The sequence below is a fragment of the Macrotis lagotis genome, chromosome 1 (genome assembly GCF_037893015.1).
Source record: "Macrotis lagotis isolate mMagLag1 chromosome 1, bilby.v1.9.chrom.fasta, whole genome shotgun sequence".
In the NCBI taxonomy this organism is placed as follows: domain Eukaryota; kingdom Metazoa; phylum Chordata; class Mammalia; order Peramelemorphia; family Peramelidae; genus Macrotis; species Macrotis lagotis.
Window position 1 is genome coordinate 99,898,472 of NC_133658.1, and position 20,320 is coordinate 99,918,791.

Sequence of the window (20,320 nt, forward strand, 5' to 3'; positions counted from 1 at the left end):
CTGGAAGCTCATAGGGCTTGGAATACAATATACCGGAAGGCAAAAGAGCTTAGAATGCAGCCAAGAATGAACTACCCAGCAAGGCTGAATGTCCTCTTCCAGGGAAAAAGATGGACTTTCAATGAACCAGGGGAATTTCAAAGGTTCCTTTTGGAATGGCCAGAGCTGAACAGAAGGTTTGATCTTCAGATACAGGACTCAAGTGAAGCATGGAGATTGGAGCAGAGGGGGGAAATATGAGGGACTTAATGAGGATGAATTGCATGTATTCCTGCATAGAAAAATGACACTGATAATACTCATATGAACCTTCTCAGTTAATAGAGCAGGTAGAGAGAGCTTTTATAGTTGAAGCACAGGAGAAAGCTGAATTCGAAGATAAAATATGGTGTAAAAATGGAGTCAATAGAAAAAAAAGGGAAATGGAAAGGGAGAAATAAAAAGGAGAGGGGGAATAGTCCAAGATATTTCACATAAGATTTTTTTTTATTACAATGAGCTATTGCAATGATATGGAAGGGGGGAGGCAAGGGGGAATGAGGGAAACTTTGCTCTCATCAGAGATGGCTAGGAGAGGAAACAGCAAATATACTCAATGGGGTATAGACAACTGGAGTAAGAAGGAGGGGGGAGCAGGGGGAAGGGGTGGGGATGTGAATAAAGGAGGAGAGGATGGACCATGGGGGGAGAAGTGGCCAGATATAACACATTTTCTTTCTTACTTCTTGCAAGGGGCTGGGAATGGAAGGCCTGCCCAGGACCACAGGGCCAGGTGGATTCTGGGCCTAAGGGGTGGTATGGGGGCTCAGGGCTTCTTGGCCCCAGGACCAGGGATCTGTCTGCTGAGCCACTCAGCGACCCTACAGCAGAGTCAGAGTGAAAGGAGAGAGAAAATAGAGTACATGGTAGTGGAGAAATAAGAAAGGAGGGAGTTGCAATCAGCAATGGCAATGGTGGAAAAATATGGAAATAACTTTTGTGATGGACTTATCATAAAGAATGAGATCCATCCATGACAGAGTTGTTGGTGTTGGAACAAAGACTTAAGCACATTTTTTGTTATAATTATTTGGGGGAGGGTGCAGGGCAAGTAGGGCTGGATGGCCTGCCTGGGGCCACATAGCTGGGTGATCTTTGGGTGTCTGGGGCCAGATTTGGACCCAGGTGCTCCCGGCTCAAGGGCCAATGCTCTGTCTGTCACCCAGCCACCCCTACTATTATTACTGTTTTATTTTATTTTGGGTCTTTTTTTTCTTTCTTTCTTTCTTTTTTTTTTTTTTTTTGGTTTTTGCAGGGCAGTGGGTATCGTGTGGCTTGCATGTCACACAGCTGGGTGATTGTTGGGTTTACGAGGCTGGATGTGGACTTGGGTGCTTGTGGCTCCAGGGCTGTTGCTTCGTCCATTGCGTCACCTGGCCATACCTACAATTATTACTATTATTATTTTTTTATTTTAAAAAAATAAATTAAAAAAAAGAAAGTGGAGAGCATTTTTTATCACAAGTCCTTTGAGATTCTCTTGGATCACTGTATTGTTGAAAATAGTTAAGTCATTCACTGTGGATCATCATACAATATTGCTGTTGTTATCACTCCCTCCCCCCCTTCTCTTCCTCTGTTCTCATAGCGAAACATATCTTTATATCAATCAAAGGATTATAGATTTTGAGCTCTGAAATCTTGCAAGATATCTTGGGGTTTCTGTCTAGAATTGTTTCTTAAGGATCATGATTTAAAATCAAATCATTCTGATTCTCACTGATTAGCCAACATCAAATCTTAGCACAGTCATCTTTTGGTCCCTGATGGCTCAGAGTGAGTGTAAACAGTAATTGTTTCTGTTTTGACCAGAAACCCTGAGCGTTTTCTCTTCCCAAAGTGATGTTTTTAAGTAGGTAAAAGAAGTCATTCTTGGTCTCATTTTTAACCTGGTCTTAATCACTGAATGGATATTGCCTCATTCCAACTAACAACTGGAAAAACCTTAGCTTAAGAAGGTTAAGGTCTCCCACTGCATCCTGGGCCATCTCTAGGTGTCTTGATCTATATCTTGCCACTGGACCCAGATGGCTGAGGAGACTTTGCACAGCACCTCCTCACTTAAATCCAATTCTCTTGAAAGTCATGGCATCCCTTTCTGATGTCATGGTCCTCTTCAAGAACAAAGGGACCAACAACAGCAACAACAATATTGCAACATGGGAATATGGCAAAGGACAACTGTCAGACCTTAAATCAAAGGACAATCTCTGTTCTCAAGAGATTCCAGAATTCAGGAGCACCAGGTGCAAGTTTTCTCACACTTGGATAGGCAAAGAAGAAAAATCATTATTTTTCATTTTAAATAGATCAATGAACTAAACTAGAATTAGTCTAGAACTCCTCTAGGGCATTACCTGGAAAAGGAAGATCAAGCTATGTATTTAATATATGGATATATGCTTCCCACTCAGAATGACTGTGAAAATTATGGGAAAGGCAATGGTATTCTTACAAGTTGTCTTACTTTCAGTCAGGTAGACATAACCAGTTCTAAGACAAATACAGGGTAAGTGGGCACAGTATGAATGACCTGTGATAGTTATTTAACCTAGAAGTATTGATGGATTGGGAAAACTAACAATATATGCCCAGTGACTTCAAACCTTTCCAAGTTACTATGAATTCAGTAAGACTTTAAAATGAATTTGTATTTTATTAATTATAAAAAGGGCAGCTAGGTGGTGCAGTGGATAGAGCACTGGCCTTGGAGTCAGGAGTACCTGAGTTCAAATCCAGCCTCAGACACTTAATAATTGCCTAGCTGTGTGGCCTTGAGCAAGCCACTTAACCCCATTGCCTTGCAAAAACTAAAAAAAAAAAAAAAATTATAAAGGCAGCTACATAAAATTTTAAACTGTAAATATATTTATACATAATATATGCAAGACATTTTTTAATCTTCTGTTTATTTTTCCTGAATCTCAGATTATTTCATGAGATTCAGGAAGCCCAATTTTTCCCAAAGGAAGGGGGCTATCATCCTGGAATTAGAGGGATTGTGTCAATTTATTCAGAGAAGGTACTTGGGAGCATTGCAGGACCACTAGTTATAGCAGATAGTGTATTGCCTATTCAAATATATAGCTAGCACCTTGAAAATCTCCCTAACTATCCCAGCATCTCTGATAATCCTAGAAACATCCCCAGAGATAGTAACCTGGGAATTAGGCAAGGGAAAGCCCCAATTTCCTGAGGAAGTTGATTTCATAGCTAATTAACTCTGAAAGTCAGATGTGGAAAAAAAATCATACTATCTGATTTTTTTTCCAAAAAAGCAAAGAAACAACACTCCTTGGTTTGCCAGGACATTATCCAGAGGGATGCTTTTATATCTAAAATAACAATGAGATTGAAGTCTCCCTGGATTTTCTCTGTTGCATAGGGGCAGTAAATTTACAACAATTTCCTAAAGCCAGATTTAAAAAGAAGGAAATTCTAGTTGTTCTTTTCTATAGCAGATCTGTCACATTTATCTATTATATTCTTTACTTTATAAACTTACACATGGATTTTTCAATGGTTTTTTTCCCCCTTGGCCTCCAAAATATCATCAAAAAGCTCTCTCTTCGCTAGTCTTGATTGAATGACCAGACCTTGAACCTTTGTTGAATAATAATGAGATCATAAGGCCTTTTTGGAGGTTCCTAAGAAAAAGTTCAATTTCCTATTGACCCATAAAGATCTTGGGGGAATAATTACCTTGCAAAGAGTATAGGGGAGAGATTTAAAGATGAATTCCACATTTGCTTTTTGAGATCATTTCTACATTCTCTAGTTCTTTCCCAAATGTTACCTCTAGAAATCTTCAGTCATTACTGAGATGAAAATAATACAGTTAGGTGATTCATTGGACCTGGATTCAAAAAGACCTGAGTTCAAATCTGGTCTCAAACACTTATTAGTTGTATGACTCTGCCTTAGGTGCCTCATATGCAAAATGTAGATAATTATACCTACTTTATAGGTGTGCTACAAGGATCAAATAAGATAACACATACAATGTTTTGCAAATCTTAAAGCATATATAAATACTAGCTCTTATTACAGTGTGGATAATGAATATACAACTCAATTATTGATAGCCATTTATTGAACTGTCTCTCCAACAAGATATTGTATAGAATTAGATGTTGGTCTGAGAGTTGGGGTCTGGGGAAAAGGAAACCATAGCCTCGGAACCCAGGCATTGAAGGTGTATGAGTTCATTCATTCCTGCAAAAAAGCTTTCTTGTTGGAGCCTAGAAGTTTGAATCTTGGCTGCTCCTTTTGCCCTCTAACAATTTGATTTTCATTTCCTGTGTTATGTCTATCTTCATCTTCTCTTCTGCATCTCCATCTGCTCCTACACATTTACATTGGAACGACCTCATCTCAAACTCAGCATCCCAGTCTTTTATCATTCAACTAGTATTTATGGAGCCTTTACTATGTGTCTGGAAGGCACTATGCTAAGTGCTAGGAATATAAAGAAAACAGAAACACAGTGACTACCCCAAAAGAGTTCACATTTTAATTTTCCTACAACCAGACAAATAATAACAACAAATGCATCATCCCCTCACCATAGAGTTCTGGGTTGTTTGATGTTTTAATTTGATTTACATACATATATATATATATAAAACCACAAATTCTTTGTTACTAAGTTTTTAAATTCCAAGTCATCTTTGACTCATGGCTCCATCATTGTTCATACAAAATTAATTGCCAAGCTCTATTCATGGGTTTCGAGTAGAGGCAACTGTGGCTTAGTGAACAGAGAGCTGTTTTCTCTCTTCCCTGCCCACTCCCCCTCCCAGTAAGACAGGTTCAAGGGCTACAATGACACATAATATCCTCACATTGTACATCACTTAAAGTCTTAAAGTTCCAGACAACTCTTTAAAATTTAAATTACAAATCAGTATTGGTAGATGGAATTCTCTCATTGTAACAAAGTCACAGACACAAACCAAAAGAAAATGAAGTCTTTCCTTTCCTTGCTTATTTCCACTGATACCCTTTCTAGCTCCACAGGCCCTCATCTCATTTCACCTAGATTATTGTTACAGCCTCCTAAATGGTATTCCTTTCTTCAATCCATCTTTTATATTCAATTCTTGAGCAATCTTTCTAAGGTATCATTCTGATCAGGTAGAAATTTCTACTCAAAGTGGTTCCCCAGTGCCCATTGAATCAAATCTAAAATACAGATCACTCTTAGATTTCATTCTGTTCCCTTTTTATTTCTATACCATTGCTCATTTTGCCATTTACAACTGAAAGGGATTTCCCCCAGGATGTTCTGAAAGATACTTAATAACTGGTTCTCCAGAGAAAAAATATACACAATATACTTTTAAATTTTATCTGCATTAAGATTTTTTCCTTCACTTTCTGAAACCTATAGTCAAGTCTAGACAACCAACAGAACAATAAATCTGGCTCTAGTTTATAATATAGTTACATTTTTCAAGTTATAAATGTTCAAAATTGAACATCTAATTAAATTTAACTGAATATTTAACTATTGGATTCTGTAAGTATTTAAGAGCTGGCTGCAGAATACTCCTGCTTTCCTCTTACTCTCAATCTTCTCATGAAATTCCTGTCCCCTTCAAGGTCTCAATCAGGCTGTAGAGAATAACAGTTGAATGAGTGGTTTGTGAATTGGCTCAAAAACCTCAAATCTTGTACTATCAATTAAATCACAGGAGAAAAATACTCCAAATCATTAATAACTAGAGAAATGCAAATTAAAGTACTTCTTGGGTTTTATCTCACATCTATAAAATTGACAAAAAAAAGGGAAAGTGACAATTTTGGAGAAACTATAAGGAAAATGGGCACATTATTGCTCTGTTGGTAGAATTATGAAGTGATGAAACTATTCTGGAAAGGAGTTTGGAACTAATGTGACTAAAGTGACATCACCTTTGAACATTTAGATCAGGAAGATGAGAATTCCAATCTCACCTCAGACATTTGACATTTATTAGCTGTGTGACCTTGGGCACATCTCTTACCCCTGACTGTCTCACATCCAGGATCATCTCCAGTCATCCAGATTCATACCTGGTGGCTGGTCCCAGATGGCTGAGGAAGAGAAAGTGAGGTTAGTGACTTAGTACAGCGCCCCTTCCTCAAATTCAATTCGTGCTCTTGTCAAGACATCGTTTCTCTGAAGTCTTCTTTGAGAATGAAGGACAAGGGGCGGCTAGGTGGCAGTGGGTAAAGCACCAGCCCTGGAGTCAGGAGTACCTGGGTCCAAATCCGGTCTCAAACATTTAATAATTACCTAGATATGTGGCCTTGGGCAAGCCACTTAACCCCATTTGCCTTGCAAAAACCCCAAAAAAAAGAGAGAATGAAGGACAAAACTTCATCATCATCATCATCATCATCATTCACTGTTAGCTAGACCTGTATAACACTATTGTTCTAAATTTCAAAAGTGATCAAAGAAAAAGCTAGGTCTGTTTTCTTGTTTAAAAAAAAGGAAAAATTGCCAATTTAAACCCCATTGCCTTGCAAAAACCTAAAAACAAAAGGAAAAAAATTATACCAAGTAATCTAGAAGATCTCTTCTGGCTGGAAACAGAATTTTTTGTTTGGATGGTTTTTCCTCTCTCACCTCACCCTTGCAGATTCACCCTTGCAAACCTGCTTCTCTATTAGATCTTTGAGTCTGAGGTTTCTTGAGTCCTATATTGTCCTGGATTTCTTTTCCTTAGTTCAACTGAGTTAGGCTGAGTATCTGAATCCTTTTGCAAGACAGAGATTTAAAGAACTATACTTCCGCCTGTCTTTGGAAGGGTTCCAGACCTGAGTCTTGCATCCTACCCTTTAGAGCAGAACTACTGGAGCTGCAGGAGGTAATCGTTGCATTCCTCTTGTTCTTATTTAAATCAAACCTGGGGCACAGCAACCCACGCACACCCAGGAGTGCCTGCTAAGCCTTCACTGAGGACTTTCTGAACAAGACTATTTTGCCCTTCTGCAATAAAGTAGGGTTGTAAAGAAAGGGGAAAGGTGAGAACCTTATCTAGACTACAAAAGTGTGCCATAGGAAGGAGAGAACTCCTTCTACCTTCCCTCCCACCAAATCTGGAAATAAGGATCTTGATCCAAAATTTTCCCAACTTTGTTCAATAAAATGCCTATACTAAATCTGCAACAACCACCCACTTCCCCCTGCTTTCTGTTCTTATTTAAGTCCCTTGATTTCCAGATTCTCCTACATTTGGAGATACTGTCCATATTATCTCAGTCTTGAGATCTCTATATGGTGACAGACTTGGCCAATGAAGACTCTGCTCCCCACTGATTTCTTTTGAACCTCCTTTTCTCTCCTTTTACTTTCTCTTCCTTCCTTCAGGTCAGGTTCCCAGAACCCCCATACCATTCATTCTGTCTGCCCAAGTTTTCCTATTCTCCTTGGGCAGTTCTCCCTTACCCCCTTCCAATCAAAACCTATTCTCAAGAAATAATCAGGCAGAAGGGTCAAGCCCTAGTAACATATTTAGCCTTGCTACAGTGAACGTATTTTAAATAAGTACAAAGCCCAAGTTGGGTTTAAACCAGTTAGAGAGTTTCAGCTTCCTAGAGTTGGCAGTGTCATCAAGCTCCCAACCAATTTGGGGACATTTTTTCAGTGTTACTGTTTACTAGTTAATGTAGAGGGAGAAATGACTTAAGGGCAAGTTGGGATGTGAATAGCCTGTAGCTACATTCACTTTTTCTCAAGCACTAGTTAAAAAAAAAAAAATTTTTAAAGACCAAAATAGTGAATAACCTATTTATCCAAACAAAACAGCACAAATTGGATCACAAAAGGGTAAAAATCTCACATGTACAAAAATATTTATAGCGCCTTTTTCATAGAGGTAAAGAATTAGAAATTGGAAATTGAAGGGATGCCCATCAATTGGGGAATGACTAAACAAACTATGGTATATGAATGTGATGGAACACTATTGTTCTATAAGAAATCATGAGGGACTGGATGTCAGAAAAGTCTGGAAAGACTTGCATGGGGGCGACTAGGTGGCGCAGTGGATAAAGCACCGGCCCTGGAGTCAGGAATTCCTGGGTTTAAATCCGGTCTCAGACACTTAATAATTACCTAGCCATGTGGCCTTGGGCAAGCCACTTAACCCCATTGCCTTGCAAAAAAAAAAAAAAATATATATATATATATAATAAAAAAATACAATTTTAAAAAAAAGACTTGCATGAACTGATGCAAAGTGAACAGAACAAGATGAACATTATACATACTAAGAGCAACATTGGGTGATGATCAGTTGTGATGGACTTGTTCACTTCAGCAGTACAATAATCAAAGATAAATCTAAAAGACTTGTGATGGAAAAGACCATTCATATCCAGAAAAGGAACTGTGGGGTTTAAATGCAGACCAAGGCTGACTATTTTCAAATTTTCAAAAATTGTTTTATGTATTATGTTTATTTTTTCTCTCTAATCTTTTTTCCCATTTGATTTGATTTGATTCTCCTTTACAGGTATTGCCTTTATTAGATTGCTTTCTGTTAGGGAAAAGGAAGAAGAAAAGGAGGGAGAAAATTGTAAATCTCAAAACCTTGAAAAAATGATTGTTGAAAACTACCACTGTGTGTAGTTGGAAAAATAAATAAAAACAATATTTTTTAAAATAGTTCAATAAATATTGATTGAATTGAATTGTAAGGGGGGGAAAAAAACAGCAGAAATTGGAGGAATTCTACATCTGGACATGAGATAATATCTCCACTAAAACAGAACAAAAGGACCCAATCTTGTCTAAGAAGGTTCATTTTCTTAGTCTCTAGGGGTGCAAAACTGAGAATTAGGAAGGTATGAGGGAGTCAATTTTGCCTAAAGTTCTACTGCATTTGTCTCCACTTATCTTTCCCAAAGAGTACCTCTGGAACCATACTTGCATTTTTCCCAGAATCTCTGGAACCCAACTAAAGTTCTTATGCAATTACTCATCATCACTCTAGGTAGTGACCAGTGTTGCATCTGCTAATATATCATCATATCTCCCCTGCATAAACAACAGCCAGCAAAATATTGCAAGCTTGGTTGGAAGCCAAAGAAGGATTTAGGGGATTCATTTCTTTTACACCCCAATAAAGTTAATTTTGCAGTTAAATCCTAATTCTGGGCCTCTCATCTTCATATATGCCCCCAGAGAAAGATTTTTAATCTCTCTCTGTTTCCTTTTCTAGAAATTTAGGCTTATATTTGGATTTGTTACTTTTCCCCTATGTGACCTTTGACAAGAGGCTTCACCTTTGTTTCCTCATCTGTAAAAAAAAGTTGGGTTGGGCTAGATGGCCTTCAAAGTCCCTTCCTACTAGAGTAATAATGATAGCTAATAACTATGAACTTCAAGATATGAAGAGAACTTCAAATTTATTATCGCACTGATCCTTTATAGCACCCCTCTGAGGAAGGTGGTATTATTGTAACTATTTTACAATTGAGGAAATTCAAGTATAGAGCAGTTAAGAGATCATATAGCTAAGAAGTGACTGAGGCAGAATTTGATCTCAGATTCTACTGACTCCAAGTCCAGTACTCCATCTACAATGCAGCTTAGTGGTGTCTTACATAGAGTGCTGGACCTGGAGTCAAGAAGACTCTTCTTCCTGAGTTCAAATCTGACCTCAGACACTTACTGTGTGACCCTGGGCTCATCTGTTTGCATCAATATGCCTCTGATATTTAAACACATGGTATTTGGCTTATGTCTAATCTTCTGTGATTTTAGATTTATACTAGAATAAAATGAGATGCTCATAAACCATTCAACAAATTGAAAAAGGAGATTAACTTAACCATTATAGGATAGACATGGAGAAAACTCTTGGAGTTGATTCATGTTAGCAAAGCTCCCTTACCTGAGTTGTCCATCGTGATCTTGAGCTAAGCATCTTAGCATGCCTGGAACTCTTTGTGTGTGTGTTTTATACTCTGGTGACTAGGAAATGTTTTCAACAGCCTAAGGGTTTAATCCTCTAAGACAACCAATTCTTAAGCATGTACCTTAAAAAGAAAAATTATCCTAGCTTATATAGGGGCAGGAGTTAAGATTTTGCTCCTATTGCATACAAGTTTCAAATTGACTTACTATTATAGTTCCTATATCCCAATATATAAGATCATTTCATTTCCTCCAGTGCCTTTCACTCCTTCCAAATTGATGAGGGATTTCTCAAACTTAGCTCAATGTCATTGATTGATTGATTCAATAGAAGTTTCCTAACCTAATTAAAATAGTTAAAATGGAGTGGAGATGATTGATTGGTTACTCCACTCTTACACATGGATGAAAGAACTGGTGTGCATCTAGTAATACTAAGTGAGCTGCACAAGATCACAAGGCTAGGAAATGGCTTTAAGCTCATGTTCTCCTTCCACTCTCCACTTGCAAAGGGCAATCTTGCTGATTTTTACAACAATCTGTGAAGATACTATAATTCTTAACTTCCCATTTTACAGATGAGAAAAATTAATCAGAGAGAGTTCTAAATGACTTGCCCATGAGCATTCAGTTTGGCAAATATCAGTGGTGGTATTTTAATCTGGGTTCTCTTCTGACTCCAAGTTCAGCACTTTTTCTTTTGTGTTCTCTCTAAGCAAGGGGATTTTTATTCCATGATTCTGTTATCCTGTGTCTAGTGTCTTATATTCAAGAATATTTTCCTTAAATCTGTCCTGTTCTCTTCTCAGTGGAGACAAACTCCTGAACAAGGATAACCAAGGTTTATAGAGTACTCTTTAAAATGTTTCTCACGTAGTATCTTATTTGAACCTCAAACATACATGATCTTATTCAATCTATAAACATTTATTAAGTGTCTACAAGTTATTAAGGGCATAAGTACTGGGGATAAAAAAAGAGGCAAAAAGCCAAAATGAGACATGTAAGCCATTCAACAACTAACAAAAGGGGATTACCTTAGCTATCTCAGAATAGACATGGAGGACCTTTTTAATTGATTAAATTTAACAAAGGAACTTACTGTAGGTCCTCAAGGAACTTACAGTTTAATTACAAAACAAACTGGATAAAATATCTGGTCTGGAGTCAGAAAATCTGAATTGAAATATGATCTCAGATATTTGCTAGTTGTGTGACTTTGGGCACATCACTCAACCTCTTATGTGCCTCAGTTTCAACTGTAAAATGGAAGTAATAATAGCATCTCCCCTGCTCAATTGTTGTGAAGATCAAATGAAATATCCCCAATTTTGAGATGAGAGACTTGAGGGAGTTTGAAAGAGATTAAATAGCCTCCCCATTGTCACAGTTAACAAGGTCAGAAGCACTCTTAGTCCAGCCCTATCCCTAATATACCATGCTGCTCTTTCATTTACTTGAAAACCATAAGCAAGATCTATCTTAGTCTTCTTGTCTTTCATATAAATAAACAGCACTTTTTTTCATCCTTTTACATAGTCATTGTTTTCTGGTCCCTAAATCATTTCATCTGCCAAGTGATTGAAAAACCTTTGGAATTAACTCATTCCAAAGAAAATGAATGATCAGACAAAAATCTAAAACCAAGGTATTTTGAAGGACAAGCAGCATCAGTGAAGGGTGGACTGGGGGAAATAATTGTTTTTTCCCTTTGTTGTTGCTTTGTGGTTACTTCTAAGGGCAGTGCTCCCAAGCCACTGTAGCAAACTGACCATTGCCACTCATTTAAGGGGATGTCTTCATTCACCAGGGTACAAAAATAGTCACAAATTCACTGTTCACTCCATATTCCTTATGATCTTCATTTGCCCCCTTACATTCAGTTGAATCCTGGTGATGATTCATATTCAAAGACTCTAATGGACTTGGAGTCAGTTTAAAACCCATCTCTGATACTTATTAACTATATGACCCCAGACAAATCACTTAATCTTTGGTTCTTGGTTTCCTTATATTGTCAAATAAGCAGTTTGAATTGGATGTTCTTCAGGTTCCCTCAACTTCTAAATCTGTGATTCCATGATGTAATTTAGGGAACAGTACTTTCCTCCTAGGAAGTTCAATATTCCAAATTTCCAGTGACTAATTTTGCCTGACCATATCTTGAATAAGAACCTTCTTAACAATCAACCCTCCCTGTTCAAGAAGCTACTATATGTAACCCACTTCCCTAAAACAAGTCAAAAAACTGTCACAGAGGCAAAATGTAGTAGTGATGATAGATTTCAGCTATCTTTTTGTATACTGTGAGTCTCAATCTGAGGAAAAGCAATACTTCTGACTACTTTAGCAACCCAATCACTCAGCAAATTTGTATTTTGCATCTTCTGTGTGCTTGGCAACAAGACTGGTCTTACTAGTAACTACCTTCATCTTTGGGGGAGGGGTGCTCTGTAAAATGAAGGGTTTGAAATAACTTATAGGATGACTTCTGGTTCTAAGTTGATGATTTTAATATGATTTGTAGGAGTGGCAGACAGAACCTATTCCCACTCCCCAATTAATTCTACTGTCTATGACTTTCTTTGGGTCTCTTACTTTCACAGAATTAAATAAAATATCATTAGGAACCTAAAATGCTAGCTATAATTATGACAATTATTATTATTATTATTATTAAGATTTTTTTTCTTTTCAGGAAAATAAAACTGTCATGTTAGGAGTTTGGGGGATGATATCTTACCTTTCATTGACTATCTTAGCAGGGAGCAATTATAAGTATATGAAAATACAGGTTCAGAGTTTGCTTATAGCTTAGTTTGAAAACTTATAAATTTGATAAACAAATATGCAGATATAAATAGATATATCTTTTACTTTTGGAGAAAAGTGATTCACCATTTCCCTTATATGTGCCAAATATTAACTAATGATATCCTGGTTGGGGAAAAAAACAACTGTGGTTAACTATTCAAGCAAATCCTTTTATCCTGAAGTATTTTTTTTTGAAGATTTGGGATTAGTAACCTTGGCACTAATGGCCTTCATACTGGCAACTTTGGGTTTGGTTATCTTAGGGTCAGTAGTCTTGCCATCCTTGAAATCTCTAGGCTTGGTGAACTTAGAACATAACTCAATAACCTTGGCTTTGGACTTGACAACCTTGGAATCAAAGTTGGTGTATGTGTTGTATAGGATTAGTGGGCATGACGCCCTTAGGATCAGTGGTTCTAGCAAACTTAGAGTCAAGGTTGGTGGTCTTGGGGCCTGGATATTTGGTAGCAGCCATTGGGTTTATGCAGCTTTTGGATCAGAGGGTTTTGTGATCTTGCAGACCTTGGTACTAATGGTTTGAGGGTTTCTACTCAAACACCAATGGCTATGGCATGATTGGCATATATCTTCAGGCTCTTCTTATACTTCTTAGCAAATAGCAAGTTTCTTACAAAATTAGGGTCAAAGTCTTTGGGACACTCTTATCTCTGCGACCTCAATTTTTTGTTGTCATTTTTGCAATATCATTTCTTGATGTCATTTGCAGGACTGGTTACTGGTGACATAATTCTTACTTATGACCATATTTATAGTGTCATATACACTTTCAGCCACTTCCTTGACCAGAAAAAAAATACTTCTACCTTCTGGAAATCATGGCTTAATTCAGAATTTACCAATTTATTGGTGTCCTACTTTCTTGTATAATGTGAATAAGAGCTCTGTGAAGAAATGTCAATGCAAGTGCTATTTTCTCCTTTAAAGGATAAAATTACATACTTTAATGTACTTGAGAGCTCATCTCTATGAACATTCCCTCCAGTGGTGCAGATCACAATCCATCCATGTCTGCCAATACACATGGGCAAAAGGGAAGATCTATTCATCAGTCTGGAATGGGGGAAGGATCTTCTTCTAGGTCCCTCAATATTAGGTCAATGCCATTTTACTAATAGGTTATTACTTGCTCTAAATTAATGACTGATCTACTTCTTTTTCCAATCATCTTTTTAATGATACTTTTATAACCTATTATCTGTACAATTCCTAATTATTATTACCAATTAAATCACAAAATAATAGAATCTGGGTTAGAAAAGATTCATTTTGTGCCAAAATTTCCCTGTATCCTTTTTGTTACACACACACACACACACACACACACACACACACACACACACACACACAGAGCCCTCAAGTCCACAAACATTCTGGGAGCAAATCATTTTGAAAAGTGCTTCTTTAACCCAATGGAATGACCTGAATGGGGCCAATTTCAGCTACTATAATAAGCTATAAGGAGTCTTGAAGGTGGGACTTGGGTAAAGAGGAAGGTGCCAGCACACCACACACACACACACACACACACACACACACACACACATATATGGAACAGGCTTTGCATGTGGTTTCTTCTCCTGTGCCCCCTTGTTCCTGATGGTCAATGGAGAGCCAGCCTTTGGCAGTGAGACCAGATCTGTGGGTAAGAGGAGTCAAAGTCATTCCCCTGTCTTCCTCTTCAAGCTCTAATTAAAAAATAAATGTTTCATAGCTTTCATCCCCCTCAGAGGCACTTATGGTTAAATGATGGACCAATTAACCTACTGGTGCACTTATAACGCCAGAGAGGAAAGAAGAGACTTGTCATTCTCCCTGCTTCCTACCCACCCTGATGCTGAACATTTCTTTCCAAGCAGGGACATGCAGCCCCCTGGATCTTAAGACCCCAAGTTAATGTCACCCCCTATTGGTTGAGAGGGATATTAGACTGGAACAAAGGGAAATCTGGCTAGCCTTAACAGCTTGTAGGACTCAGAACCCCAGCAATCATGAGCTAAAGAGTAAAGGAGGAAACAGTTCATAGTCTGCTGAGAGTAAGTTAGTAAGGCTGGATAAAGTTCCCTCTAAAGTCTCTTCCAAGGTTAAGATTCGAGCAGTGGAGAGCTTCCCCAGAACAGGCTAGCAACAGTCATGAACCTTCTGAATGGACGCCCTTACAGGGACAGCCCTTACATAACTTAGAGCTCTGACTAAAGAAGAGATTCTCCCTGGAAAACAATTCAGTGAAAAGCCTTCCCTTTCAGGCTCTGCCTGGGAAATGGGAAGTAACATCCTGGAGCATCCAAAAAGAGACAACAACATGAGAAAGATCACAAATCCTTCTCACATCATACAATCCTTAGATTTTGAACTTCCTGAGGGCAGGGACTATCTTTTACCTCTTTTTCTATCTCCATTGCTTACCACAGTGTCTGGCAGGTAGTAGGTGCTGAATGAACATTTTTTGACTGACTGATTAACACATTGAGAGCTAGAACAGACCTTAAATGACCATATCTAGTCTTACTCCTTTATTTTTTTTTAAATTTTATTTATTTAAGGCTATGGGGTTAAGTGACTTGTCCAAGGTTACACAGCTAGGTCTGATGTCGTATTTGAACTCAGGTCCTCCTGATTCCAGGGCCAGTGCTCTATCCACTGTGCCACCTAACTGTCCTCCCTTTGTTTTACATGTGAGGGAAACTGAGGCCCAGAGAACCTTACTGACTTGCCCAAGGGAATAATTTTCAGAGCTGAAATTTGAATCTGTGTCTTCCAATTCCAAACCTAATTCTATTTCCAATTATTTCATCTCGCATGTCTCTTCTGAGCCTCCCAGCATAAGAGGAAAAAGGGTCACATAAGTAAAAAACCCTTTCTTTCTCTGGGTTTCTATTAAGATCAAAGAAGTGGGGACTAGAGTACATGTGTGAAGACAGTCAGTGAAGCTCAGTCCCAAGTTTATTTGTTTGAAACAGAAAGATATAAGGAAAGACTACTCCACCAGAAAACAAATCACTTGTGTTCAAATTTGGACTTTAATACCTCATTTGAAAAATAAAATAAAATTTTATTTAAGAAACAGTAAGATCTCCATTTGAATATACAATAAAATTTAGTTTTGTCAAAAACAGAAGATCATTTAAAACTCACCTCTTGATATAAATAGAGTGGGTGAGATGTGAAAGGTACTGAGAACAAACCTCTTCCCCCTACCCCACAGTCTTTCCTAAACCCCTTTGGGAATTAGTTATTTCCCTCCTGGATTCCTCTTTTGGTTTTGCTAATCTGAATATCCTCCCCAACAGAAGCAAATATCTTTGGGGATTACTCACATCTCTCTTTGATACCTCACTTGATGCTGGCACATTTACTATTAGTTCAAATCCAATTGTTTACTAGACAATGGATACAAATACATTTGGGATCATCCAGGCAGGCATGGGCAGGATTAAATAACTGGGGTGCCGGTTCAGTAGAAAGGAGGTTGCTTCTGTAATTCCTAGTTCATTTTCATTCAGGGGGAAAGGGGGGAAGGGAGATTGCAAACCTTTGGGAAGGACTCTAAACCTGAAGACCTTTCTGAGGTAAAAATAGGGCTTCCTGAAAGACGACCTGAAATTTCCCCTTTCCCCCCCCAATATTGCCAATTCCTAGCAATATCCCATCTCAGGTTAAGGAAAGTCTCAGCCATCTAATCATCAAAGACATTTCAGTATTACCATTATTTCTGAGCATACCTTTTAAAAGTTTGAGCCTCCCTTGTGACATCTCTAGGTTGAGTGCTGACTTGACATCATCCTAGTCAGGAATGGTCCTAAAAAGGAGGTGCTCATCTCCCAGAAAGTCTGGTCTAAGACCCCATCAATAGATCCAGTGCCTCCCAATCCCCCAAGCACCAGTAGTTGGAAGGCAGGAGGCATTGCAATAAAGTGATTCCTAATAGAAGGTAAGTAGAGGGAGAAAAGAAGGATGTAGAGTGGAAGTTGTCCCAGGTCTGGACAAAGGAGTGGAGCTACTATCTAACTCTTGGCAGGGAGAAGTGGTGAGGAGGCAGTAGGTGAAGCAGAGCTGAGCCTCACCTCTGATTGTGAAACCTTGCCTCTCCTGCTGCCCCCTCACCACACATCTCTGCCAAGAGTTAGGTATTAGCTTCACTCCTTTGTCCCTCCCTTGTTATTGTTCTGATTCAGGTAAGGTCTCTCCCTCCCTTCATTTTGTCCCTATATCCCCAAATAAATTAATACTTATACTCTAAGGTGTTCTGAACTGCATTCCATGGAACCCTCCCTCTGATCCATGAGTATATTAAAGGGAGTCAATGAACTTGGATGGGAAAAAAAAGACAGCTTCATTTTCACTAACCTCTAACTGAAATTCAGCATTTCCTTACAATATGAATGTAGGGAATAAACCAGAGAGTAGTATTCAGCCTAACCTGACAGGTTAAGCAGAGGACCTATGTCATTAAAAAAAGATTAAGAAGCCCTATCTAAGTCTAAGAACTCTTTAATCTTTTAGTGGCCTCTGCCCTTTTACTTCTATAGAATGAGAAGTCTTGGAGGGGCCGAACTGCACAGTTCTGGATGGAATACCAGCAGGGAATAAAGTGTCTGCATCCCTGTCTGTCCTCCATCCTTGGGAAATAGGGCAGAGAGGATGAAATCTCTTCTAGAGTCACAACAACAAAATGAAAAAGAAATCTATTCCTCCCTAAAACCGAGCAGTGAGGATAATCATCAGGTCTATTCTTTAGAATGGACAGGAATGCTCTTAATCTTGAAGCTGCTAAGGAGAGGGAAAATTAATAACTTTTTTCCTGTCTTATACAATTGCAAGCTTTCAGTTTATGGATGCAATGGGGGTCTTGACAATGACCCTGCTTGATTTTACAGTGTGAGAAAACTCAAAGGAGGAATGGGTTGCTACAGAAAATGGAACAATAATGCAGAGGTGATTATGCTAATTATACCCAAGTGCTACACATTTTCAGTTCTCAGCAAAATCCAATCAGCATAGGATTCTTCACCCCATGCCCCAGCATCCTATCATTATGCTTGATGGAAATATTTCCTAGACCGAAAGCTAGTATAGCACCTTTGAATAAATCTGTTGCTTTTCCTAAAAAAAAAGATCCTGTAGATGCAACTCGATTTGTGAAAGACATATTTTTGAAAATAACTATGCAAATTAAGTATATGAATATTGAATTCTAATTTCCCATTGCCTTTTATTATAAAATTAAAGTTATGTTCCTGGGGAAAGGGAAGGAGGATAATAAACATCTGCTAAAAATAAGAGATCTGTTTTTAAATGACAAAAAAAACATAAAATATTTTAATCAAAAGCTCTGCTCAAAATACCATGCAAAATAATTAGAGTTAACTTTGCTTTTGGCTAAATAACTTTAAGTTCCAAAGTAAAAACAATGTGAAAAACCCCACTAGATAAAATCTTGTCCCTCCTTGCCTATGGCAAGAGAATATACCCTGGTTACTCAGATCTTATTTCCTAGCCCATCATAGAAGAGTGTGGCCTTTAGAAACCAACAGTTGTGAGCTGAATGTGGAGGAGATTCTACAAAATAGCCTAACCAGCAAAAAAAAAAGCAAAAATTCAAAATACGACAGTAAATTAACAACTCAAACCAGTATGACAGAGAAGAGACAGGAAAAAAAGTGTCAGGTACTCAATTGAGGCTTCTCACAGAAAGTCTGAGAATTATAAAGATTAACTTTACCCACCATGAGGTATAGAGCGTTGTCTCTGAGTTGTGTCTCTAGAAGTAGGAATGGACCATACTGTCACTTGAATGCTTTGACCCAATCCCACTTGTGATCAAGGGTATCCATTTCTCTGTTTAACAGATTTCTGCCAATTTCAATTGGCCCACATAGGAAGCAAATCTATGCCTTTGACTTTATTAACTTTTGAGGGTGCCAACCCAGATGGACAAACTTTCATCTCTTTATTTCCCTTACCATCAGTAATCTATAAAGTCTACCACCTGAGTTGTTCATTTGTTGCAGTAATGAATGACTCTTCATGACTCTATCTTGGGTTTGCTTGGCAAAGATACCATAATGGAATGCCATTTCCTTCTCTAGTTCATTTTACAGATGAGGAAATTGAGGCAAACAAGATTAAATGACTTGCTCAGGATCACACAGCTAATAAGCATATGAGGAAACTTTTGAATTCAGGAAGATTAGTCTTCCTGACTCCAGGATTGGCACTCCATCCACTATACCATTTAGCTGAACCAGTTGTACAACTCAGGAAAAGTACCTGAGAACAAACCAGGACACACTGGAGAAGACACTGGGCCTGTTGTCAGAAGTCCTGGCTCTGCTATATAATAGCTTTATGCTTTGGGGCAAATCATTTACTATCTCTTGGCTTCAGTTTGCCTATTTGTAAAATGAGGGGATTGGACAAGACCATCTTTAAGGTGGGAGTCCCTTTCTATCAAACTATAACTTTTAAATTTTTTTTTAATCTTTGCGTACATGCATAATTGTTATCAGTCAATAAAGACTAATTTATATCTTTTTTTCACTTAAAATCATTTCATGTGCATTTCCATGTATTGACAGGGTCCATATGCTCATCATTTTTCCTATATTTCTTTTTTTATTTTATTATGTTTAACCATCTGCCTAAATGAAGATTTTTGAGTTGTTTCCAATTTGGGGTTTGAATTTTGTTGGAGTTTATTTTTTCTATTTATAAATTGTGCTGCATTGAACATCTTTATATAAATTACTTTCTCCCCCTTTGGAGTTATTCCAAAAGATTTATTTTCCAAAGTGGAATTGCCAGGTCAAAAGTCATGAACAGTTTTATAGCTCTAGTTATACATTGCCAGATATGTAATCTCCAGAAAGATTAAGAGAAAAATGTAATGAGGTAGAAAGAACATTGAGCTTGGAATCAAGGTCTGGGTTCTAATTCAGAATCATAAAGTGATAGGCTATGTGACAGAGAGCAGGTCACTTCCTTCAGGTCCTCAGTTTCCTCATCTGTCAAATTACAGAAGTAGTTTAAATGATCTCTAAGATCTCTTCCAGTTCTATGTTTCTCATCCGCAGGGCTACCAGCAACGTATAAATGTTCTTATAACTTGAACAACATTGAATTTTGCCATTTTCATTTATTTTTATTATTTGAAAGACATTTAAGGGGCAGTTAGAAGGTATAGTGGATAGAGCAGCAGCCCTGGAGTCAAGAGGACCTGAGTCCAAATTGGACCTCAAACACTTAATAGTTACCTAGTTGTGTGATCTTGGGCAAGTTACTTAATCCCATTGCCTTGAAAAAAAAACACAAAAATATTTTAAAAATAAAATAACAGGTATTTAAGAGTACCTTGAAGTAATTAAAATTCCCATTTCTTGCACTGCTAATTAGGCTAAGCTTTGTTCTTGTGAGCTATATTGTTTGCATTTCCTTAAGTCTGACTTCTCATTTAGTCCCTTTTGATCAGATGTTCAAGTGGATTCATCCTGAAATCTCAGAGCTGGAAAGGACCCCAGAGACCATCTTGTCAAACTC

At 37.9% G+C, this 20,320-nt stretch overlaps 1 long non-coding RNA gene across 1 annotated transcript; it reads right to left on the reverse strand.

The window, feature by feature from the left end:
- Positions 1 to 14,091: 14,091 nt before the first annotated feature.
- Positions 14,092 to 16,805, reverse strand: LOC141501481 (uncharacterized). Its single transcript, XR_012472253.1, has 2 exons — positions 16,507 to 16,805; positions 14,092 to 14,423 (listed from the first exon to the last, which is right to left on the reverse strand). It is a non-coding gene; the product is annotated as an uncharacterized LOC141501481 (long non-coding RNA).
- Between the last annotated feature and the right edge of the window lie 3,515 nt (positions 16,806 to 20,320).